Source organism: Pleurodeles waltl, chromosome 6 (assembly GCF_031143425.1).
Source record: "Pleurodeles waltl isolate 20211129_DDA chromosome 6, aPleWal1.hap1.20221129, whole genome shotgun sequence".
NCBI lineage: Eukaryota > Metazoa > Chordata > Amphibia > Caudata > Salamandridae > Pleurodeles > Pleurodeles waltl.
In genome coordinates, this window is record NC_090445.1 from 1,077,047,033 (window position 1) to 1,077,073,179 (window position 26,147).

General features: G+C 42.6%; 1 long non-coding RNA gene across 1 annotated transcript in view; it reads left to right on the plus strand.

The window, feature by feature from the left end:
• The window catches only part of LOC138302083 (uncharacterized), a 187,238-nt gene that overhangs the window by 67,275 nt on the left and 93,816 nt on the right, over nt 1–26,147 (plus strand). The window contains exons 2-3 of the long non-coding RNA XR_011205267.1: nt 16,412–16,486; nt 25,081–25,179. This is a non-coding gene — a long non-coding RNA (uncharacterized lncRNA). The remainder of the gene's footprint in view (nt 1–16,411; nt 16,487–25,080; nt 25,180–26,147) is intronic.

Here is a 26,147-nt window from a genome sequence, read left to right on the forward strand (position 1 = left end):
GCCTAAGCAAGCAGCTGTAGTGAAGGCAATCAGCATGCAGTCATAATCATCTGTCTGGAATCTTCCTCTAATGTGTATGGGACAGAGAAGTGTTTTGATAATATATCAGTTGATGTTCTGAGAAAATGTCCTCACGTAAAAATGTGTATGTTTCTGTGAATGGTGCAGGCACAGCATACCACTTTGCCAGCAACTCTATCTGGCTACAGCCTTGAGGAAAGAACAAAGTGTAAAGAATGTCTTGCTAGGAACGTAATGCTTTCCTAGGCGAAAGAACAACTAGATAAAGAAAATAAAGCAGCACCACAAATGTGGCCTATGCTAGAAAAAGAAAATGAAGCTGAATAAAATGTAACTGGGCTAATGTGCACACGGCAGGCCTAGTTTCTAAAATAACGTGTCTAAAAACATGGCTAAAATAGCTATGCAACACCCTCCCCTTGCCGGTTCAAAGGTGATTAAAAGCCTAAAATGGAAACCTAAAAGTGACTAAAAGCTATTCATAAAAGTATAAATACATGAATGTCAATTATGATAAATTAAAAGACACTTGAGCATGTGGAATATTAAAAAGGGGTAATTTAAAGCATCAGCAGTGGCGCCAATAGAACCAGATTTAATGTCAGTGTCATTTTTTAAATTGCCAATTAAATCAGGGACAATTGAAGCCAGGAAATGTACCCCTTCGGCAGGTGGTAAGGTAGCCAAATCATTGCCAAGGAAAACCAAGGAGCACTCATGTTCAAAAGCCTGAGCTCCAGCTGAGGCAGCTGCATTCCGTGTTGTGCCCCATGTTAAGTCAAGAGCTGCATAATCCACAAAGGGCAACTCATAGACTGCTTCCCGTAGCAAACGCACCCTCAATGTGCATGTCTGGTCATGAGCCCCTAGCGAGAACATCAACAGAGCAGCGTCCAATGAAAGTAAACACCACGTAGAAGGAAAATCTTTTAGTGCACATTCCCAAAGGCATCGAAACACGGGCTGCACACAATCCAATACCGGTCTGAATGACAAAGACCAGTGGCACTCCAGTTCTTCCAGGAGCGGTGACCTGAAATACTGCATCATGCATTCACGACACAGTTGCGCTGGTGGAAGCACTTTCAGTCCTCATTGTTGTGAAGGGACAACTATTGTGAAGAAAAAATAGCAACAGCAGGATGTCACCTATTACAGCCAAAGTAATTGGAAATCCCCTGAAAATCCTTGAAAATATCGAGTGTTTGACTGAAGATATTAAGTCAAATATAGAGGAAAAGGTGTGAACGAAACCAGAACCAACAGCTTTAAAGAAATGTGCAATCCCAGTAGTACTGGATGCTTTAAATATTTGTCCCACAAGTTCACCAAGTGTCTTGGAAAGTTTGTACTTAAAAGGGACTGTATTTCTGCAGATGACCTCACAACTTGAAGTGCATAGGTCTCACGCACAGATGTCAGTGCCACACGTTTTTGAAACAATAAAGCCTTGAGTCTGCTCAACCTGTCAAAATTTACATTAGAAGTAGCAATATGATGCCAAATATATGCTGCTTTCGTCTGTTGTTGTCAGGATACTTCAATTCGATTTCCTCAGAAGCAGAAGATAACTCCTCAGTCCCGACCCGAGCTACTCACAACGAATATTAATCCTTCGTGCTAAGTACCCCGGAGGGGGAAAGGGGAATGGGATGGTAGAGAGACTGCCACAGAGATGATGAACGCCAGTACTCAGTCTGCCTTTTCACATCTAAGATTGGAAACAGCACCTGCAAGAGTCACAGTCGCAATTACTAGGGACATACAACATCAGTTTTTCACTTTCTACTCTCAACACTTAGGCGGTCATTCTGACCGCGCCGCCCGCCATGCGGTCACCGCCATTTGGCCGCTCTGCGGTCAAAAGACCGTGGAGGCCATTCTGGCTTTCCCGCTGGGCCGGCGGGCGCCCGCCAAAGGAGCACCCGCCGGCCCAGTGGGAAAGGCCCTGCAACACAGAGGCGGGCTCCGAATGGAGCCGGCGGTGTTGCAGGGGTGCGACAGGTGCAGTTGCACCCGTCGCGATTTTCACTGTCTGCTATGCAGACAGTGAAAATCATGCTGGGGCCCTGTTAGGGGGCCCCTGCACTGCCCATGCCAGTGGCATGGGCAGTGCAGGGGCCCCCAGGGGCCCCACGACACCCGTTCCCGCCATCCTGTTCCTGGCGGTCAGAATCCCCATGGATTCAGCCCTGCTAGGGGTATTCTGGCGGGAAACCGCCGGATCCCCTTTTCTGACCACGGCTTTACCGCCGCGGTCAGAATGGGCATTAAAGCACCGCCAGCCTGTTGGCGGTGCTTCCGTTGCCCGCGGCCCTGGCGGTTTAGGACTGCCAGGGTCAGAATGAGGGCCTTAATTCTCTTTAATTCTATTATTTCTTCACTCACCCTGAGTTCTCTGTAGCCTTGCTTCTCTCTATAAATGATAGCTCTTCTTAAAAAATGCTTATTACTGATTCTGGAAGAACTTCTCAACCTTTGTTAGAGATTGGTTTTATGTTGCCACTTGAATCAAATGATATGCTCCTCGCAGGTCCAATTTGGTGTAGATTCTAGCATTCTTTACTTGATCTAATAAAACTGACACTAAAGGCAGTTGGTATCGATTCTTGATGGTAACCTGATTGAGGGCTCGATAATCAATGCAAGTTCGAAGACTCCCATCCTTCTTTGGTATGAAAAATAGTGGGGATGACACTGGAGATTCAGAAGGACGAATAAAACCATTAGCAAGATATTGATCCAAATACTCCTTTAAATGTTGATTCTCTGCTTCGGTCAATGCGTTATTCTGCTACATGGCAATATCGCACCTGGCTCCAGTTCAATTTTGCAGTCGTAGGGTCGATGTGGTGGCAATTTCTCAGCCTCCTTTTCATCAAAAACGGCGACTAAATCCTCATATTCTTTTGGGATTTCTGCTGTCTTTAGTGCACAGATCATTGAAGAGTGTGATGATAAACAGGCCGCTTGGGACTTGGTGGACACTTCCACTCCATCATGAAAGCAATTCCCTTTGCAGTAAGAGGAATTCATCTTGATCGTTCTTTTGCTCCAATCAATTTGTGGATTATGTTCTGTAAGCCAGGGCAGACCCAAAATGAGTTGAAATTGTGGAGCATCTATCAAATTAAAGATTATCTGCTCCTGATGTCCACCAAAACCTTGCATTTGAATTGGTTCGGTCTCATGGGAAATGGGTCCTGAAGAAAGATTGGTTCCATCCACAGCTCTTACTACTTCCAAAGTAGATTTCTTGATAAATCGAATACCCATTTTACGAGCGTATTTGATATCACAGAAGTTGCCCGTAGCTTCAGAGTCTATCATAACTGAGATCCCTTGAATTTCCTTCTCAAGGGTCTTAACTGATACTGTTTGTACCAAATGTGGCGCTGCGGTTTGTAAGGTATTCGCCACTCGTTGATCTAAAGGAGTTGTCTTGGGTTCTGCTTTCATCAGGGCAACTCCCTCTACTGATGAAGCTGGCCTTTTCCCAACTGAAGAGCTTTGGGTTTCTTGGGACAGTTTTTAACAAAATGCCCAGATGCACCGCAATATAAACATAGTTGATTCACTCTTCTTTTCTCTTTTTCTTCCTTAGATAAAGGACCTCGGATGGAGCCAATTTGCATTGGTTCTTCTATCGTTATCCCTTCTCCGGCTCTCGTATGATCATTTCTTACACGATCAATTCTCAGGGGAAATGGTCGATACTCTCTTCTCTTTTCTGCTCTTCGTTCAGTTAACCGGTGGTCAATCTGTAACACAAGATCAATTAACTCCGAAATTTCAGTGGGTCTATTTGGAACTTGTGCTAAGGCATCTTTCAATTCATCTCTCAGTCCACGATAAAATATGGCGCCTCTTTTTGACTCCGGCCAGGCAGTCTCTACAATGAGTTTATTGAAATGAGCCAGATAGGCGACTAGATCTTTATTACCTTGCCTGATTTCCAGTAGTTCATTGTCAGTGGCTTGAGCTGCAGTTCGCCAATCAAATATTCTTAAGAACTCTTCCTTGAAATTTTGGAAATTATATAAAACAGGATCATTTCTGGAAATTATTGGCATGGACCATGCGGCCGCATCTCCTGTCAGATAAGACAATATAAATGCCACTTTGGACTGGTCTTCGGAAAAAATGACTGGTCTACATAAAAAATGCAATGAGCATTGGGTCAGAAAAATCTGTGCCTTATTTGGATCCCCACCGAAGCGCTTGGGTTGAGCCAAAGGAATAATAGGGGAAACCGCATGAATTACTTGAGTGGATATACCTGTAGACTGTGAAGGGCTAGGGATTTGTGAAAACACAGATTCATTTGATTTAGCGGTGTTCCCTAACTCATTTATTCGCTGTTTTATTTGGATTGTTTCTTCTATGGTGTTATTTAATTGTTTCTGTAACCCTTCCAAAATGGTGGCTAATGCTTTTATATCAATTCCTTCTGCCATTCTGCTCAGGAGGAAATCAGTTTTTTCCCTAAAATTAGGGTGATGGCACTTCAATCTGTCAGGATACTTCAATTCGATTTCCTCAGAAGCAGAAGATAACTCCTCAGTCCCGACCCGAGCTACTCACAACGAATATTAATCCTTCGTGCTGAGTACCCCGGAGGGGGAAAGGGGAATGGGATGGTAGAGAGACTGCCACAGAGATGATGAACGCCAGTACTCAGTCTGCCTCTTCACATCTAAGATTGGATACAGCACCTGCAAGAGTCACTGTCGCAATTACTAGGGACATACAACATCAGTTTTTCACTTTCTACTCTCAACACTTAATTCTCTTTAATTCTATTATTTCTTCACTCACCCTGAGTTCTCTGTAGCCTTGCTTCTCTCTATAAATGATAGCTCTTCTTAAAAAATGCTTATTACTGATTCTGGAAGAACTTCTCAACCTTTGTTAGAGATTGGTTTTATGTTGCTATATATATATATATATATATAGTTGGTGATAATGCGTTCTTCAAATCAGCTGATGTTATTTAATTTCTCCTGTCTTATTGTGACTTCTGTCAGTACTTGTATTTGTAAATGCTTGTTTATTAAAGTTCATTTCTCCTTTCTTACTTCGACATTTGTTGATAACTTGTATTTGTACATGCTTGTTTATTACAGTTAGTTTCTCCTTCCTTGCTTCGACATCTGTCGATAACTTGTAGTTGTAAATGCTTGTTTATTTAAGTTTGTTTCTCTTTTAAACTCTATTTTGGTTTATTACCATTGAATTTGTAAATGCTTATTTGTTAACAGTTCGTTTCTCCTTTAAACTTGGCCTTTGTTTATAACCTTGAAATTTGTAGATACTTGCTCTTTTAAAGTTCGTTTTTTCTTTGATTTTAATATCTTAAACAAGAACCTTGTAAACATAAGGTTAATTCATACATTAACTCTGTAGCCTTGCCGACTTCCAAGGGAACGGTCTACTATCAAACTCTTCGAATAAACCTTGACAACATTTATCTGTTTTCTGTAATATAATCTTCAAATGTAATTTTACCTCACAGGAGTTTCTGTTCTGAAGCGCGCTCTCTCTCCACACAGCTGATTCCTGTCAGACCTCAGTTGAAGTTCAAGGCTTCCAGCTGGAGAGCTCGTAACCTAGCAACCAACCGATTGCAAGACTAGAACTGTAACTAACCTTCAGGACTCACAGCGGCCATCTTGGATCTTCTCTTCTTGATTCTTCCTTTGAAATAAGCGCAAGATTACTCTGCAAACCTTCTTCCAGTTTGGGCTTTGCTGTCTCCACTGAGGATATCTCTTTGCTTTTCTCATGCACTTCTTTGATTTGACTTGGCAAGTTTGTGTGGTCATAACAGTTGTGTAGGAGGAAAAAGGACATTCCCGCAACAGGTGACAATTTGGGAGACTGAAACAACATAAACTATTCCAGCTCGCATTCCACAACAGCTCTCACTGTTAGGGAGCACATAGCTTCCATTCAAGAGCACCTGAAATGCAGGTCTAATCAAGGGGACTGGAACTCCCTTTAGATAGCAGCTAAGTTTGCTGCCAAAGCGTTACATGCCCCGTACAAGGACAGCTGCTTAAGAACCACTGAATGGCTCACAGAAGTCTATGGCTCACTGCCGCTAGGAAAAGACCTCTTTCATGCCGTTGAAACATTTGTACGAAAAGGGAAGCTCCCACACCTCACGGATATAACTATCTCCTAGCCTCTCATATCTGCTTACTGGAATGTGTTTCAAGCAGGATGTGAATTGAAGTGTTGAAATAGACCGATTAATGACCCCGTGTATTAACCATTCAGCAGATGGCATTCGGCCACTGTAAAATGCAACTTTTCTAATTTCTCGATGTTTAATATAACATAAATCGTTTCCTTTCTAGCCATTATTTGTTGTTGTCGCGTTAAATTAAATGTTGAAAATATGTCTCTTGCGCTAACGTGTTGCCAGGGAACATGACCTACTTTCTGTGTTTGTAGTACCCAACCTAACTGCATAATGGACCTTAGTTGGCTTTGTCCATGTTGTAAAGAAGACACGTCACTATGCACTATGTCTATTGCTGAAGAAACAATTTTGTTTAAAGTGTATATATGGCCGGACAAGGTCTTAATCCCATTATCTACAATGGCTAATGCTTTTTGTACATTTTCCTGATCTATTTGCCTTAACTGGGCTGCAGCTTCTTGTTGAGAAAGTTTCCAAATTACATTATATACTGCATATAAGAAGCGCTTTCTACGTTGTCTTCTGGGGTCTAACAGGAAATACTGTAAATCTGTATCATTAGACAGGAGACTCTGGTGTTCTTTAACAGCATCTAGTGAGGAACTTTTTAACCATTGCTGGCATAATTTCCCTACACTGTATGTTGTTACTATACCTGAATTTTCTGGTGACACATTGAGGGGCTGGCCTATTCGTTCTAAAACCCCTGTAGAGTTTACAAAACGTGCATGACAACCATTTGTGTCTATCTGCCACAGTAACCACCCAGCAGGACTTGAAAGTGATCTGTTAAATGTTCCATTTTGGAACCATTCATCAAGCTGATCTTCAGTTGCATTATTGTATTTTTGCCGTTTGTAAATCTTAGCAGAGGCAGGGATACTGGGCGCATTCAAGTCCTTAATGTTTGCCAAGCCTAAACAACTTGTCTGTTGTACAATTTCATTTAAAAATATAATTTGAACAGGTATCAGGCATGCTCTGAAGAAAGCTTCCTTTCCTCTTATTTGCCAATTTTTAGTTTCCCATACACTTTTCAAGACAATCGACTTTAACCACTATTCATAGCCTTTCATAGCCGGTAAACAAAGGAATCAGAATAAATCAATTTTGTATCAGTTAATTAAAAATGTGTAGACTTTCCATCACTGGCAATTTAAAATAATGAGTCAGTATTTTTCACATTGTGCTCAGAAAAATAAACAAACTTTTCAGAATATGATTTGGAACGCCCCACTGGCATAGTCAGACAACATTCCCATTGTGTATAATTAAAAATAGTCTTTGGGGTACTTGCTCTGTGAATGAAATGATGTCCATGATAGTTATAACTGTGCATATCTCCATCATTTTCTCTTGATTAATAAACATCCTCACTTTCAAATACAGTGAAATATTGCAAATCAGACATCATAGAATCAACTGTTTTTACATCCCAATCATCAGAAACAACTCGCGTATTATTACATAGTTCATGGAAAGTTTAAATGCATATGGAATTTGGATGACCCCTCCCCTCGAGCCATATATATCAAATGATACTTTATCCCAAACAATCCCATCAGGAATTGACAGTATGGTGAGACCTTTTCTGTCGGTGAAATTGTCACTAGGGACAAGTCTCTGCAGACCTTATGGGAGGAAAAATGTGGTTTTCCGAACTCAAATACCAGATCAACTGTAGAGCGTTCAGGAAGGTAATGACCATGTATTAACAAGAAAAAGACAATGACAAACTCAATCCAAAGTAGGAAGGCAAGTACAGTTAATAAGAGCCACAGATAGTTCCATGGAAGAATAAAATAGTTAATTTGGAGCCAAATTATGATGATGTGCTGTTGATAGTTCTGTTGCAGAAGAGGCAGATGAGTCGGTGAAAGGGTCATTGATGTCAAGAAAAATATCCAGAAGCAGTTTGTGCAAAAACTGGAGCCATGTTTGGAAGAGGAGAGCTGGCCGAAGTCTCCCTTGGTGGTTCATAGTAGAATATGCCATCCATTTGTGTTGAATTTCAGTACAATCGCTCAAAGTTGTTGACATTATCTTTCACAGAAGAAGTTAATGGTACTAATGAAAGATCATTTTCCACCCTCCCCAAGCTCCGAGTGGTATCAGCGTAGATGCTTAAAACCTGTAGAGGAACATCCTGGTCTGTAGTGAGAGGTGTTCCGGTACTACCCAGGAGTTCTCTCGGTCTGCTGTGCAGTATCGCCCATATGGTGTAGCTTGACATTGTCGATGGAGACAAAGCGATTTTCTTTAGAACCAGGCAGCGGTGGTAGAATGACAGTTCTGGTACCGTGTATTACCAGGAGTGGAACCGGTGCCCGATAGGAAGGACCAAACTCCTTTTTCACAGCAATATTTTCACACACTAGATCCTCAACTTTTGGAATCCAGCCATTAGGTGTTATGGTGCCTCCCTTGTTCCCAAGGAGGTGGCACTGGCATACACGTTGTCGTCACGAAACTGTTCTGTAGGACAGTGGCACTTTCATTTATGTCAAAAGGTGTATCGGCTGCCTCCGTGCCAGGACCATCAAGATCTGGAACATACATTTGTGTTCCGAACAGGCATTCATATGAGGTATGCCCCCAAAAGGACCTTCTGGACAGATTATTAAGTGCTCTCTGGACTCCATACAGGTGATTAAGCCAACTACTACCCGTGTCTATTACTGTGGCTGTTAAGGATTGCTTTAAATCCAGGTTTCTTCACTCCACAACACTATTTCCCTCGGGATGAAAGGGAGACAAATAATACAGTTGGACCACTAATGAATCCATGGCGTCCCTAAAAGCCCTTGAGGCGAAATCAGGGACCTGGTCTGAGTGGAAAGCCACAACTGCATATCTGCCGATAAAGACTTGCAAGTCTTTAACAACAGTTTGAGCATCAGCTGAGCGTTGTAGCCAAACCCATAGAAATCTGGAGCATGAGTCAACGGTGACTAAAATGTATTTGAATGCACTGTCAGATGTCAGGTGACAGCCTCAAGGGCTGGGATCTGAGATATGACAATTAAGTGTTTCCCCTGGGCCAGAGGTCTCTCGTTAATGACAGCCATCTGAACAGCAGTGAAAAATGTATCTGTCAGAGTGAAGCGCTGTTCTGCTGTGGAATATAAATGCAATTTGTATGCAATTGGTTACGGGCTCACCCTCATTGAACGTTACATAGGTGAAACCAATGGCACCAGCAATTACTCTGATGACCAAGTGTGTTTTGTCGTCCCTTGAATGTAAGTGTTTAGCTGCAAGCATGTCTTGTTGTAATGCTCTGAGAATGCGTGTGTGTTCAACTGTCCCATATTTGCTTAAAAAGTCAGGACGTAGTAAGACATATAAGGGTTTAATGCATTGTGCATAAACTGGAATGTATGTTCTGCCATAGTTTAAAAAGCCCAACAAAGACTGGAGTTTTTTTTATACTGTTTGGAGGTTGTAGTTGTGCGCATTTTTCTAAAAATTGGGGCCCTAGGCTCTTGCCTTTATCTGATAATTAGTGTCTCAAAAACTGGACTCTAAGGAAGGCTATTTTCACTTTTTTAAAATTTAATTTGTAGCCTAATTTGGCAAATCCCACAACAATACGGGCAACCTGTCTTACATGTTGTATGAGGTCATCTTCCGTAAGGTAAATGTCATCTACGTAGGACAGCGCCTCAGGGTCAATGTTGTGTAAAATAGAAGTAACACGAGCTGAAAACAGTCCTGAACTGTTCTTGTACCCTTGTGGGAGAGGGCAAAACCTTTTTGGGAGCCTGAAGCGCTAAGTCCCTACTTTCAGGCAACACGTTTTGGCAGAAAAACACATTGGGAATATCCAAGTTGTTTTGTATTTTTTTGTGCACTATATTGTTTATAAGTGCTGTACTGTGTGCATTTTGTATGGCAAATGTGCGTGTATGACTGTTTAAATGTCTGTAGTCTAAGACTATTCTATATGAATGGTCCGCCTTAGGTATGGGCAACAATGGATTTTTAATTGGTGAGACACTGAGTTCGATTACGCCCTGGTACCATAGCTGTGTGAGAATTTCCCACACAGGTGCTTTAGCTTAATGCTTTATTGGATGCTGGAGTTGAAGTTGGGGTTGGGATCTGATTGATATTGCATGACAGGTGGAATCTTTATCCCACCCTACATGGTTGCAGTATAACACGCATGCACCTTAGCCCAATCAATGGCGTAAACCTTCCTGAGCTGTCTAGGAACAAGGGGTGAGAAAGAGACTTCAATTACCTCTTTCCCATAAGGGTGATTACGGAAAAATTCTGGTGGCCAATCCTTTTCGGCCAGCAAAATATCATAAACGGTAACACCACGATCCCAAAAGATGGCGTTTATTGTGTCCACAATGTCTCCTTCTAATTGTAGTGTCACTTCATACACCCTGTCTGCTGTGGAGACGCGCATATACGCAGTCTCGACTTGTAAGAAGTCATCAGTTTCTTTCATCTCCACATGTTCTTGAAGACTCCGACAAACTATTGTGACCTCTGCCACACTGTCTAGCAGTGCCAGTGCCCACTTCTATTTTTCAATATACTCTCTTCCTGAGTGGCATGTTGTATAGCAATCTCTGCCACTTTTTTTCTTTTTTAATTGTGGGTTTTGTTGGGAAAGTTTCTCTTCTTTCTTAACAGAAACTTCAGATGAGCGTCCTTTCTGCGTCCTGAGTCCTTTCTCGGTTTCACATACTCGGTTTGCTGCTCTGTCCGCCCACCTCTCTCACTGCGTTTGTCCGGTGAGTACTGAAAGAAGGAGATTGGCATGTATCAGTATATTGATATCTGTCAGGTGTTTTTATATTATCTCTATTTATAAGATTATAGAGATTTTGAGGGGTTTTTGAATCTAGAGATTCTCCCCTTTCTTTTTTAGGTGTTTGTTTTTGTTTATCCCAGCATTTTTTAGAACTTTCAACTGATTGCTTGGTGGAATCTTTATTAGATTTATCCTGCAATTGTGGTTTAATAGGCCTAGCCCCCAGACTATCTTGACCAATACTAGACTAGGCCTCATTAATCATCTTTGGCAGCTCGCGTTCTTGATCCTGTACAGGACCGTCTTGGAGCTGCATATGCACTGCTAGTGCAACTGCTTCCCTTTTAAGATTACTTAATATAAGTGGAGATACTGTGGCAAAATTGGCCATTAATTGCATCCCCAAGTCCAGGGCTGGGGCAGCCCCGTATTCATCTTGAATTTGTTTTAACACTTCCGGAAGATTGGCAAGTGTTGGTGTACCATGTGTGGTAGCATAGCGCTTGGCAAATATCGTGCCCCAGGTATTGCAGTTATCTATTGTAATGACCATCCCAAATGGCAAGCACATCGTAGGAATTCTATGTTTATCCTGAGGTCCAGTATGGGGAAAAACTGCTTCCAGGGCATTAGAGCTAATCAAATAGTGATCTCCTCTTGTTTGGCGGGTACCTTACCCATGATCGAATGTACAGTTGTAGGGTTAATGCCTGGGGTAACTGCATGTGGTTGCGCTGGGGCAGCACGTGCTGGATTAGTATTTAATGCCTGCATTACAAACTGCACTAACAGTCTGTATATTGCCGTAAGCTCAGCGTATAAGTGGCAAACCTCAGCTACCGCCAAGTTTGCTGCATCAGGATGTGGTATATATGTGGCCAATAAGGGCCAGGTAGGACCATCATTGCTCAGAGGTCCTAACCTAACGTGTAATGTTGTATGTGGTAGGGCGCCATCAAGCCTGTTATTATGGTTTTGATAAGATAGAGGTATCTCTAAGTATGCATAAGCTCTGTATTGTGCAGGTATGTTAACAGATGTGTAGTAATGAAATGTATTAGTGTTCCCATCAACTGCTGGAAAAGTGATCCAAGAACCAAGAATAAAATATTTCTGTTCTGTAGGCTGGATGAGCCTCAACTACAAATGTTACTGGACACCCATGGCCTGTGAGGCCATTTGCTAGCAAATGAGCAGTGAGGGGTTGCCGCATGTTTACTGCAATTGCTACCTGTTGTGGGTTCGCCATGATGCATATACCTGTTCAGATATAAGGACACCAAGTGGGGATTGATCCTTTTAAGGTTCCAGCTTGAAAACCCTACAGCATTGGATAGGTTCTACCTACCTAGCTGAGGAGGAAATCCTCAATACCACAGACATCTCCATATATAGTATTAAAATGTCTTTAGCACGAAGTGAGACAGAGATACTTTTAAAATTAGTGCCTGACCAAACATTGCAGTGCCATGTTGCGTAGGCTTTGATTCTCCTAACGAAGCTACTGGATTCGGGCGGCAGAATCACCTGAATTGTGGGGAACTGAATCCAAACCCACACCATGTGACAACTGTTCGCCTAATCTGGGTTTTCTGGCTAACCAGCAGCACAGTAGGGATGATTGTGGCAACCGGACCGATAACTGAAAGGACTCATCAGGGGAATCGTGGTTAATCAGATCTCACACTTTTCTCTCAGTTACATTAGTCTCACATATGCAAAGATAAACAGAGGCAGAGAATGGTTCAATAGGGTTTCTTGAATTAGCTGCAATTAGATAAAATGGCATGAATTGCAATAACTAGGATGATAAAACACGCTAGAAGCAAAATGGTGACAAGAAGAGTGAAACACAGAAAAGGTCTTACCATACTGTCACTAGGAGTAATATATGTGGTTCCTACCTAAGCTATGTTGGAGCACAGAGTGATAAGCCCAAATCCGCCCTTCAGGTTTCCTCCCTGGGAAAACATCATCCCTCATACCTGAACAAAGAAACCTGTTGTCTAGAAAGACACCATCCCCATGTAGGACAGGGATACACTAGTCTAAGCAAGAAGCTGTAGCGAAGGCAAACAGCAATCAGCATGTAGTCGTGGTCATCTGTCTGGAATCTCTCTCTTTAAACGTATGGTGTAGCACTGTCCAGTGGTTGCCCGCCTCTGGCTGGAGGTAGCGACTGACCTGCAGAGGATCCTAGACATACGAGACTTGTGCACTACTCAGTTCTGCTTGCCTGGCCTTTGCACCAGGCGGCAGAAGAGGAAAGCCGTAAATAGTTTTGTAGACCTTGTTCTCGGTATTGCCCACAGAGACATAGCACAACATTGTACGTCCCCAGAAGGTCCACCACATAACCCGTGGAAGGCAGGGGTGGTAAGTTGGGCTGCAGCCAAGGGAGCGATCCTCAAGATGGAAGAGGCTAAAGGCCTCCATAAAGCGCCGCTGACAGACCAATGGCTGGAGGTACTTGTAGCATTCCTTGCACCAGAGGGACAGGATGCCCTGCCGCCCCCCTTCCCCAGCCACGTACTTAGACATCTGGGTGACACCATGCATGAATCCCTTGACGCTATCTGATGTTTAAACACTACGACAGTACCAAAGCCTGCAACACTTAGCAACTGACCTTTTATGGACTGGATCTATTTAAAGTTCATTGTAAGTTTTATAGTTGGTTCTGCACTGAGACAGACTGAGTGATTCTCATGCCACGTGGTGCTGCGGACGTGCAAATGAACCGCATCATTAACTCACGCATTTGGCGACTGTGTGCCGAAAGATCTACATGCAGTGATGTACTTGTTTGTATGTATCGAAGAAAACCCAATAAAAAAATATATATTTTTAAAAAGAAGCACTGACCTGAACATATAAGTCCCTGTATCACTCGGTCCATGCTATATTTATATTGTTCTTCAGCTGTGGGCCACCTCTTTGCCCAGGTCTCTGAACTTGTGTGTCTCCCGGGCTTGGCAGGACATCAATTGTTAAGCCGCCATGCTCTCCAAGGGGAAAAATTATTTTCCTCAGTTGGTTTGCAATCCAGAGATTGCACCAAATTCTTGCATTTGTCACAGACTGCTATGGTAACGTGAACACCCGAATTTATAATAGGTTTTATGTTGCACCAGTTGATACAGGCATCAATATCGGGTGAACTATCTTCATATTCCTATGTTGGTTTTCACAATTTACCACCAAAAAAAGCTCACTAGACCCCTAATATTATTCTCCTTAGCTTCCCCAACGTCATTTAAAAGGCATCTCACAGAATTCCGTTTCCTCCCCCACATACTTTTTTAAAAGTGATGAATTTTTCTTCAATTTTTGCACAGTTGTTCATTTGCTAGACAATTTTTTTGCTGAACAAACGTGACCGTGACACACATCTGTAGCAGTTTATTTTTGTTCCTTGTCTGACAATCCTTGCTTAGCGCTGACTGACCGAATTCGAAATTGGAAAGAAAATGTATCTGGGGTATTGTCGGGAATGAAACTGTTATGGAGGTAAAAGGTAGACTTTGAAGGTTTGAAGGGAACACAAAAAGGGGTAGGGGAAGGAATTTAGGAGTGAGGCAGAAAAATACATTTTTAAAGCAGATTGGTCTAAAGTACATTTAAATGCTACCAATAGTCATCAGTTCATTTCTTGGGGCGTTTGGGAAGTTGCTGCTGTTGAAAAAAATAGGCGGGAGATTAGAACCACAGGGAAAGAGGAAAAAGGGAGGAAGAATCATGCTGGTAAAAATGTTGGTAAGTAAATGCTCTAGGTTACCTTCGATTTGTACCTATAGACATCAATATAAATAAAGAGAAGTCATGTGCCTCAGGGTAAATTGCTGTAAAAAATAGAATTTGCAAAAAGCTGAAAAAATGTGTCTAGCATCAACCTGTCAACCGAATCCTATGGTAACATTGAACTTGACTAATCGTTATTGATGCGCTAATAAGGTATAAGTGGAAAAAAGTTTACCTTATGTATTTCTGAATAATGGTTCTGTTGCAATTGAAATGGAGGAATGAGTATGAGGGAACGTGCAAACAATAAATAGACATTGGATTTCACATTAAAGCATTACGAATAAAAATAATGTGCATGGTTGGGCAGACTGGATGCATTTGTTTTAAAGCAAAGGCATGCAGCAAGTACGGGTAGTTCACCAGGCCCTCTGTTTGCTAGGCTATCAAGTGGCTGGTGGTCTGGATGCTAGAGTCCGTATGAGGGAAATGAAGACTCAGTGCTACTGTGTCTAGTGTAGCTTTTTGTGTTGTCAATTCAGGCGTGAAATGTTGTTGAGCCTGAAAGTGACCTCGAGGTATGTGATCATTTTAGGAGGCTGGCTCAGTGTATGGTGTACACCTATGGTTTGGCACCCGATACTGAGTCCAGGCAACCCTTAGTGATAGTGAATAGGTGTCCAGATAGCAAAGGCTCTCTAAGGGTAGATGAGGCGAGCCACTGAGCTTATCCAGGAGAAATGTAAAGCACTTGCAATACCACAGTAGTCGGACAGAAACTCACTCACAAGAAATTACCACACAAGTGTTGCAAAAATAAATGATACTTTATTACAGCACTACCACTATACTACTATTGGTGTATCTCCCTTTGGAGATATCTACACACAATATTTACAAAATGTAGCCAACAGAAATAGCATAAAATAGACACGGCCCTCTTGGTGGGGGGGGGGGGGAACTGTATAATAAGAAAGTGGAATAGTGACCTCAACCAAGGTAAGTGTGGTAGTTAGCTAGGGGTTGGGGTAGATAGAAACATCAAAGGTAAGTACGGGCAGTGCCCCCAGCGACCAGGTGCAAGGTAATTGTCCCGTAGGCTAACACAGGGAGTAGTGGTTGGAGTTTGTGGGAGTCAGGACCCTTCCCAGTGAACCCCGAGGAAACCAACAGACAAGAGGAAGGTTGGAGAGTCCCCCCCACCCAAGGATACCCAGAAACCAACCAGAGTACCTGCACCAGGGGACCCGGATGCAGAGGGGAGAAAAGGACTCTCTCTGAAGTCAGTAGAAGCCCCGGATTGTTCAGCCGTTGTCACGACCTATGGACCAGGCCAGTGGAACCCAGGAAGGGATTCTGGATGTGGAGGACCTGAAAAGGAAGGAGACAGAGTTCAGCCCCTTTGGAGGTGCAGATGGCAATGTCCACCCTCCTAGAGGTGAAGTTCCTGTAAGTCGGTGGAGGATTGTGGCGGTGGGCGTAGCAGTAAGGACATACGAGACAACTCGGGGTTGTAGGTTTAGAAAAGATATATCTTTTATTGATGCTTCACCAGTCCTTTCTATCAGTCCTTGAATCTCTCTTTCTTTCTCTCAGTGAAGTCCTCTTTCTTCCTCTTCTCTCTTTCTTTCTCTCAGTGAAGTACTCTTTCTTCCTCTTCTCTCTTTCAGGTCTTCTGGTGTTTTGTCCGACGATCTCGCGGTGGAATGGCGTCGTCAAGGAAGCCGTGAAACGAAAAACTTAAGGTAAGTCGTAACTCTGCACCTTGTCTCTTGGACTGTTTAATAGGGTGTGAGGTCAGGGAGAGCGAGTGATGACTTAGTAGGGCAAAGGGGGGATTGGGGCGAAAAAAGAGGGTTTTTAATCCCACTAGTACAGCCCCCGTAGTGAACGACCTCTTTGCAGTACACGTCAATGGTACCTCAATTGTGTTATAAAGGTAAGTGTGGGTTGTAGCGAGAGGAAGGAAAAGAAAACGCTAGTAAACAATTTCCTGTCCTTCAAACAAACCCAAAAACAAAATAACAAAGCAAGGCAAAAGAAAAAAAATATTTATATATATGTTTTCTAGGGCAAATCCTGCCAGTTATTCTTTACTGAGTCCCTTCTCCTCCGCCTTCTCCCTCCTTCAGCCCCTTCCTCCCTCGCTCTCCCTACTCTTTTCCCACCAATGCGTTTAGTCTGTTTTGAAGGCAGGACCATACCTGCTGGAGCCACGCCCCTCCAGGGACGTGGCTGAGTGTAGGTGATTCCGGTCTTGCCTGCCCTTCGTCGAGGCTCTCCCCGGAAGTCAGCTTTTCTAAGCGGCTCCGCTCCTTGGGTGGTCCTTAGTTCCGGCTCTCGCCCGTCACGGCGTCTCCATGCAGCGTTCCCTCCGCATCGTCCTGTTCATACGGCTCCTCTGCTTCCGCGTCCTCTCTCTCTCTTGTCGCGGACGTCCAGCTTCGTATTTTATTACGGGAATCCGGATTCCGGAGGGGAGTGCTCCCTTGCTCCGCCCCCGCAGTGCCCCCGGGGTACCGGGCGGCCTGGAGGCCGCTATATTCGATATCCGGGTGTTTCGGCGCCCAGCTACAAGGATGAAGTCCAGCTGTGGGGTCCAGGAGCTGCAGGAGGCCAGAAGAGGTTGATGGAGCCCCCACAAGTGACACACAGGCAATGGACACGGGGAGTCAGAAGGAGGCCTCACCAGCACAAAAAAACAGAAGTCCCACATCGCAGAAGTTGCAGGGCAGGCTGATCTTCAAGTTGCAGAGTGCTGGAAGCAGGGGCATCTTGGCGCCTGAAGATCTCCTGGAGGAAGAGTCAACAAGCCTTGGCAATTGCAACAGTTGCTGTGCACAGGGATTCTAATCCAGTGGGAGGAGCCGGGACCCACAGTCTCCCAAGTTGTTCAGATGACAAGCAGGACCCAGAGGAGGCCAAAGACTCACCACCTGTGAAGCAGTGCCTTTCAATGTTTGTGGAACAGCAGACCCCACCAACCGGTCAACGTTGTCTTGAGGTGCCTGCGGATGCAGGGGAGTGACTCCTTCACTCCAAGGGAGATTCTTTCTTGCGTCCAGGTGCAATTAGGGTCCTTGTGACCCTGGAGGATGCACAGCCTTGGATGTTGCAGAATTCTTGCGTTATCCAGAGAAACAATGTTGCAAAGGAGCCTTCCCACCAGAAGCAGACTTGTTTGGTTCCAAAGCAGACCAGCAACAGTCCCAAAGGCCAGGAGCAGAAGCTGTCTTGCAGAGAGTTCCTCAGAGTCTTGCTTGATGAATCTGGGGAGCCACCCTCGGGGAGCCATTAAGTAATCCCAAAATGTGGTTGGTCACTCTCTGAAGTGACCCACCTATCAGAGGAGGTCAGGGATATCATCTACTTGGCCTAACCAGTCAGATGCTCCCAGTGGCCTCTGCATATCTTATTTCCAAGATGGCAGAATCAAGTGGCCACCTGGCAGAGCTCTGTGCACCTCCCTAGTGGAGGAGCTGGGAAGGGGGGTGGTCATTCCCTTGTCCTTTGTGTAGTTTCGCGCCAGAGCAGGAACCAGAGGTTCCTGAACTGGTGCAAACTGCATTATGCAAGGAGGGCAGCAAATGTGCCCTTCAAAGTAGTCTGCTGGTGCTCAGAGGCCACCACACCCCAGCCCCTAGACACCGAATTCGGCGTGATGCAGGCTCGCCAGCAGAAGGGCAGAACAGTGTCTGGGGTCAGCAGTAGCGTGGACTGGCAGCTGGACCCCGTAAGGCTGCATAGGCAGAACTGGGGGGCCCTCTAAGAACCCCCAGAGTACATGGTATAATGCACCTAACTCTGGAAATGGTGTAGTTACACAATTCCAACATGTTTGATACCAAACGCCTAGATTCGGAGAAGCCATTGTGTAGTTGGACCAGTTGTGTTGACCCGTGTCCACTACATACTTTAAGATAGCTTCCCCGCACCTACAGAGTCCAAGAAATGTCCTAGGGTCTGTAGGGGCACCCTGCTCATGCAGAGGTACCCTCACACTTAGGGACATGCACCCTGCCTTTGGCTGAAGGGCCTACCAGAGGGGTCACTTACAGTGTCTAAGTACAGTGACAAGGATATAAGGCAAGCCTTATATCTGTGGCAAAAGGTTCATGCACCTTTTCGAGCAGGCTGCACTGGCAGGACCAGACACAGTTTGCATGATCCCCCATGGGTGGCATAATACACAGCCCATGGGGGACCCCTGGTGCACGAATGGCCTGGGTACCTAAGTATCATGTACTAGGGACTTACATAAGGTCACCAATATGCCAGTTATGGGTGTAAAAAGTTTACTAGTAACCAATTTTAGAGGAGAGAGCACAGACAAAGTGATCCTGCTAATCAGGACCCTTGTGTGTGTGCTCTTTCTTCTAACATTGGTGAGTCTACAGTCTAAACACACTGATATCAGGCAAAAAGTGTGGGTAACTACGCTAGAAAGATGGCACTTTCCTACAATGACCTCCTATCAATGTTACTTGGCAGCCATTTTGGAGTTGCCAAGATCATGTTTATGTTAGTGGTAGGACCGTGTTGAACAGGAAGGAAGTAGGAAGGGATGATGAGAAAAAGGATTGAAGGGGAAAAAAGGGAGTAAAGATTCTAACCTTTCCCACAATTGAGAGAACTAATCCCAATAAGATCCAAAAACGAGAAAACAACTTATAGGGAACATCAAATAACATAATTAGACAACTAATTGACATTGCACGGAAATAATTTGAGAAGCACAAAAAAAGTTGAGGAATTAACCTCAAAAGTAGAATAAGCAAATTGGGGAGAAACATCTAAAAAGAACTACAAAATCTTCAATAAAATGATTGGCAAATTTGAAAAATACATTATAAAAGGAATAAATGTAAGTTCCAGAGAGACCAATTGAATTGCCAATTAGGTTGTGTGTTTATTTTTGCCAAAAATACGACACCATCTTTGTAAACATCTCTAAAACTCATCCTACCACATGTATTGTGAATCTACCATCTGATCTATCTTCAACATCAGATATTGACTCCTCAGGAACAAAGTAAAAGCCTTGACAAGCCAACTCAGAATTAAGTTTTTAGAGGAAGTAAGTAGACACAGGGTAGAAAACCAGCATTCACCAGACACCAGAACAAGATCACCACTGCCTTCCAATGAAAAATAGTTGTCAACCTATCCACAATTAATATGGATGGATAGTTTTAACAAGTCTTTATTATTCTGCCCTACATCTTCCTAAGATTTAACACTTACCGAAATGGACCTATTTATATTTATAAAGAAATAGAAACTACAGGCCTTTTTCTGTGGCGAACCAGAAAGAACTCAGGAGCTAGAACCCTCAAGCATCACATTGGATGGCTAGCATCATCATTGGGAATTGCTCCTCACCAGGCTGGCACTGCAATGCCTAGTGGGCACCCCAGTGAGGGGGGCTCTCAGCCACAATAACGTGATGCTCAAAGTCACCATCAAGAAAGTGCTAGAAAAGATTAAAATTGGTTATTCATCCATTCAACACCATCATTTAATCAGACTAAGATAACATGGATGAAGACCAAGATTAAAAATAGAAAATCGAAAGAAAAATGAGGGTAATGCTCAAAATCTTTCTGAGGTTTGAGGCAATTCCCAATGATGATGCTAGCCATCCAATCTGATGCTTGAGGGTTCTAGCTCCTGAGATCACAGGTCTCCTGGTGGTATTGCTTTGCTCGGAACAGTGTACTCATTTTTTTATTACGACTGTTGGGAGGTTGTACACTGGACCTGAATACTCCCGGTCCCTCTTCTCTTTGTTTTGAACCAGAAAGAACCCCAGTGTCAATGTTTCATCCAATAAGTAGTCAATTCTGTGCTGATGAACTTGAACAAATGCATTTGATATCAACATTAGCAGGCACCTCACCAGGAATGAATGATACTGAAAGCCTCAAATGAAAACATAATTGATATAGCTATAAAATTAGGTATCAACCCATTACACTAACACCAGTCTATTCAAATCCAAAACAATATTTACTCCCAAACATCCTCTCTGCAATTCCATTGACTCTTCTAAACAGCAGTCATTTTGGACGTAGAAAAAGAATACAGTAAATAATCCAACAAATGGAAGTATTTGCCTTATGCTATTGATGTCCCCCAACCTCAGGCAATGTGTTAGTTAAAGACCAATCTAAATGAAGCAAGCAAAAAACGAGTGTGGGACTGTTTTAGTACTACACCCAGGTGATTTTATCTCTGAAGCCTGTTACCAACTCATCAACAGCCACTATGAAAACTAGAAAAGCATTTGGATGGATGAAAATCTAGCGGCCTGCTTTCCCAAGAAGAAAAACAGTATATCTTTATTGATCATCTAGTGGTGGTAACACTATACTAATATCCTGAATGTCATATAAAAGGATTTCCATCACAAGACAGACCAATCATTGTGGGTACTGATTAGATATACTCGTAGTTGGGAGAATATACTGACAAAGAATTACAACAATTCATGAAGAATCTACCATCCTATGTCTTAAACACCAGAGATATACTTCAGAAACTCGAAGATTTTAAATGTCAGTAAAACTACTGGTTAGTCGCAATAGATGTTGTAACCCTTTACACATCTATACCACATGAAGGTGTGATTGAGGCAGTTAAAATACTTTGTTCACTAGATCAGCACACGTTTACTAGAAACCAATAACATGTTTTAGAAAGTTTTGAGATTTTGCCTCTCAAATAAAGTGTTCTGCACTTGTCACAACTGCTTGGTGTGGAAACTGGTTGCAAACAAGACCACCATGATAACTTTTCCCAGTGGTTCAAAATTCTGTCTGAATGTTTAGATCAACTGCAGTAGCATGGTTGTTGAATACCTAATATGATGCACATTTAACCAAATCTAAATCTGTAGCACACTAGGACCACTAAAACTCAGGATACAGTAACACTACAGTGCCCTTCTCCGAGCACCGTGAGCATCAAAGGATTTGATAATGAACAGGAATTTAACAAATCACAAAGAACCCCAGAGGTGGTAATTGCGAACTTCAGCTAAGAAAATATGAGAGTAAATAGATACTCAAATTGGACACAGTGGGAGCGGACCTCAACAAAGATTCTGAACTACACTATTGAATATGCTAAAGAGACATTCAACTGAAAATATTAATTTGGCGCTAATTCAGTAACTAACAAGGTCCCGGGGGTATCTGGAAATATTTAAAAATAACACAATCTGCCCGACGCAATGATACCATAAAAATAATGCTAGTATCTGTCCCTCTTCCACCCCCATCTTGCTACTCTGGTCAGTTCCATGATCATTACAATTCTCACGGCCTTGAATATTTGTACCTATTGTTGGCGTGTACTATTTTCCATCACTTTTTGGGGGATTTTGCAGTTTTAGGGCTTCATTACAACGATAGCGGTCCTAGGACCGCCAATGCCGCGGTAGGAGTCGGACCGATGCATTCCAGGCAGTCTGACTGCCACATTATGGAACTGGTGGTTGGACCACCAGGGGAACGCCGTCCCCGCCAGAAGCATGGTTCCCGACGAGCTGACGGCGGTTGGAGTCGTGGTCAGCCACGGTGGCACTGAGTTCAGCGCCACCGTGCTGATCTTGAGTCCAGTTTCTACCAGCCTTTTCTGGCAGGAACCCTGTATGAAAAGACTGGCAGAAACACAGTGCAGGGGGCCACAGAGGTGCCCCTGAACTGCTCACGACAATGTTGTACGTTATTGGCCTCGACTTCCTTAAAGGAACCAATACCGTAGCACTGTTCCTGCCGGGCTCCCTCTGGGAACATCGTAATACGAAAAGGGATGAGGCAGCCAGGTTTACGGCTGTCTCATCCCCGCAAATTTGGCGGTCGGCTCGTCTGACCACCTAACTCATAATGAGCCCCCAAGTTTCTACACTCTGTGTCTCTTCTGTTTCATCGTCAACATTGTACATATTGTAATTTTTCCCTGGATTTAGAAGACTGAAGCTCATTTTGAACTTATGTGCATGTAATTCTATAGTAAGTCCATAAGCGGTTTTTGTAAGGACTACACCACAAGGATTTTAATGAGGACAAAAACAACATTGTGAGGTATAGTTCTGACTCATAAAAGCTAGGCATGATTTTCTTAAATCAAATAAATTACATTTTTATGTAACATCAGTTCATTTCCAACCTCAGAGTCAAACGTTGTGCTCATATTATCCTATTCATTAGGGGATGGAGCAACCAGGTTAATTAAATGGATAGAAAGAAAAAGTGTGTCATGATATGAACGTGAAGCGTTCAAGAAAGTATTAAGGAGGATCGATGTTAGAAGGACATTGACCCAAGGGGCTGTTCATGGATTACTAGACCTTAGGCAAAGCAAAAAAGATTGGTATTAGCTTTATTATAAGAATTGATGATATGTTAACAGATAGACGATTTGAAAAGTAAAGATCTTAACTTAGAACAAGAGTGACTGAGAGAAATTTTGAGACAGAATGAAACCACCCTTCCCCATCTTGATCCCATGCAGTTAGGCACAGTATATCCACTGTTAACTAAGGAAGAACAGCAGAAAAGAAGGGAGCAAGAGTTGTTTTAATATTGTGATTTTGATCAACATTTTGGTAACAATGTAATAATAAATCTGTGAAAACGCATTAGGTAAATTAGAGTGCTCAATGGAATTGAGGAGGGATCCATTGAGTAATGTTTAAATAGGGTCCTCTCAAAAAGTTTGAACACATTACAGTCAGTGACAGCATGTTTGTTTAAACATTTTATTGGAAGAAAGGATAATTTCTTCAAATATTACAGCAGTCATTAATTTAGGAGGCTACGAGGATTTTATGGATTAGAAACTGGTTAAGAAACTGCAACTACTGTCAGGAAGAACAATCCCAAGTGGTCAGAGCAGTAGATGATGCAGACTTGACATCAGGATTAAGCGCACACTGCACCGCTCCTTTTCTAGTTACTAGTCTGAATTTTTACAAGGAATACTTGTTAGACATAATTGATACTCCTCAATTCTGTATTATTTAAGGAATTCTATTGTTAGTTAATCACAACCCGAGGATTAACTGAGAGCAAGGTACAATACAATTTCAGCCATAAAAATGTAGAAATGTATGTTATCAAGATTCAGATTTGGTGTGAGAAAAAAAATAGTACTCGTTTACAAATGAATGCTATGGTGCCTGTAGCAAAAGCTGAAGAAGAGGCTCATTTACCTAAAAGGATTCCTAACGAATATAATAATTTTTGATGTTTTTAGTAAACAGCTAGCATAACAGTCACCTCCTCGCAGAGAGTACAATTGTACAGTTTATCTTGAGCCCGTTGCCTAATTGCTTTGTAGTAGAGTATAAAAAGTAACATGTAATAAGACTGAACATTTGAAACAGTGCAAAGATACATATCTGACAAATAGCTTTATTAGACATGCACGGTGTCCTGTATCTTCACCTCTGGTTGTTTGTGCCTAAAAAAGAAGGTAGTCATCATACATGTTCGTGCCCTGAACCAAGTAACCATTAAAAATCACTACCCTCTTCCTTTGATCTTGGTAATGTTAGGTCACACCAAAGATGCTAAGATTTGTATGAAGATTAACCTTAGAGGTGCTTATCATTTGGTAAGAGTTTGTGAGTGAGATGAATGTGAGACAGCATTTCATACTAAATTTGGGCTTTATGAATATCAGGTCATGCCATTTGGTCTGTGTAATGAACCAGCATTTCAGTTTTTTAATAATGACATCCTTGAAGAGTTTATTTATAATTTCTGTCATTGTTTTAATTTTTTATATTCTCAAAAGACAGACAGGAACAAATTCATCATGTGTAGAGAGTTTTGCAAAAATTGCGGGACATAATCTATGCAGATGCTGAAAAGTGTGACTTTCATGTTTCTCAGATGGATTTTTAGGATTTATAATTTCTGTAGAGGGGTGAAAAAGGATACAAAACCATAGTCCTTTTTGTTCGCATTATGTGCTTTGAACATTTTTCTCTCAACATCTCTAAAGTATGGGACAAGTAGTAATCTCAGATCTCTTAGGCACTATAGCATGCAGGGCATTGTGTTAAAGTGCTCAATCGGAAAAAAGCATGTCCCCAGTAAAGCTTGCTTAGTAAAGCTTCCTTAGTACACTATTGCACCAGGCAGGCAGTTATTACCCTCAGAATTAAATAAGTTGTTTGCAGATTTTTCTTTTTTTCACCAACAAGAAGGGACATGTTTTCTAGCCCCCATATGCAACAGGCAAAGGAAATCAGCGCAATATATGTATGTACCACTTGGCACACAAGGTGGGTCACTGACCATTGTTATGTATATGTTTTTGATCATAGGTGACCTCTGTATGCCCTGGAAGAAGCAGCACTACATGGGTACTTGACACTAGGAGACGATTATTTGTAGTCCCACTAAGCATCAGTCCACAGTCACAGGTATTGAACAGATAACTACATTGCTCACACAAGAAGCTACCAGTATTCACAAAGCTAGCTGACGTCTAATTTGTTGTGTTCCCTTAGGACACTCCCTTGTAATTACTGAACTATTTTACAATCCATACAATGTTATATGAAGAGCGGGATGTGACCACAATGTGAGAGACAGGTTAGACATCTAGAGATAAGATGGTCCAGTTGGTGCGACACACATGAGTGAAGACCCACATTCGGCTGGTGTGTTTACTTTGGGCCCTTCAATGGCTCAGTATGTTGATGTGAGTATTGTAATGGGCTAAGCCCAAGGCAGGCAGCTTGAATGGTCTTGTGTGTGTCATGTATAAAAGGTGTGTGAATGGACTGTAAATTGGTTGGTGCCTTGACGCGACTTTACAGCTCACAAGCTTTGAGTCATTGGTTCAGTTTTTTTACATTTCAGTTGTTAACACTGCATTTTATCTCTTGTTTATAAAATTTTACGTTCTGAGCCTTCCCTCACCCTTGTGCCAAATCCAACCGTGATGTGTGTACCAATAGAATGAGAGGTAGCTCGCCTTCCAAATTAACATCAACAACCACAAGAAGCAAGCATGCTACCAAGTCTCTTCCTTATGAGATGCCCTAAACACTCAAATTATGAAAAACACAGTTTTTAACCTTTGTCCAAAGTTACCACAATTAAAAACACACCATATTGGTAGGTAACCACAAGACAATATTTTTCCACTTCTCCTTTCTGTAGGGGAATTCAGTTCACGAAAAAACCTGCTCTACTGTAATTAGGAGTCGAAGCACAAACCTGACACTCTAGGTGTCTTGGGTGGGACCCCAATGATGAAGCATGCCACCAACTAGGTTGGTGGGTGAGTGGTCTTTTTAACAAAACCTAAGGGTGTTTTTTTCACAATTTGAGTGTTTGGGACATGACAGAATTAGGAGACTTGGTAGCATGCTCGCTTCTTGTC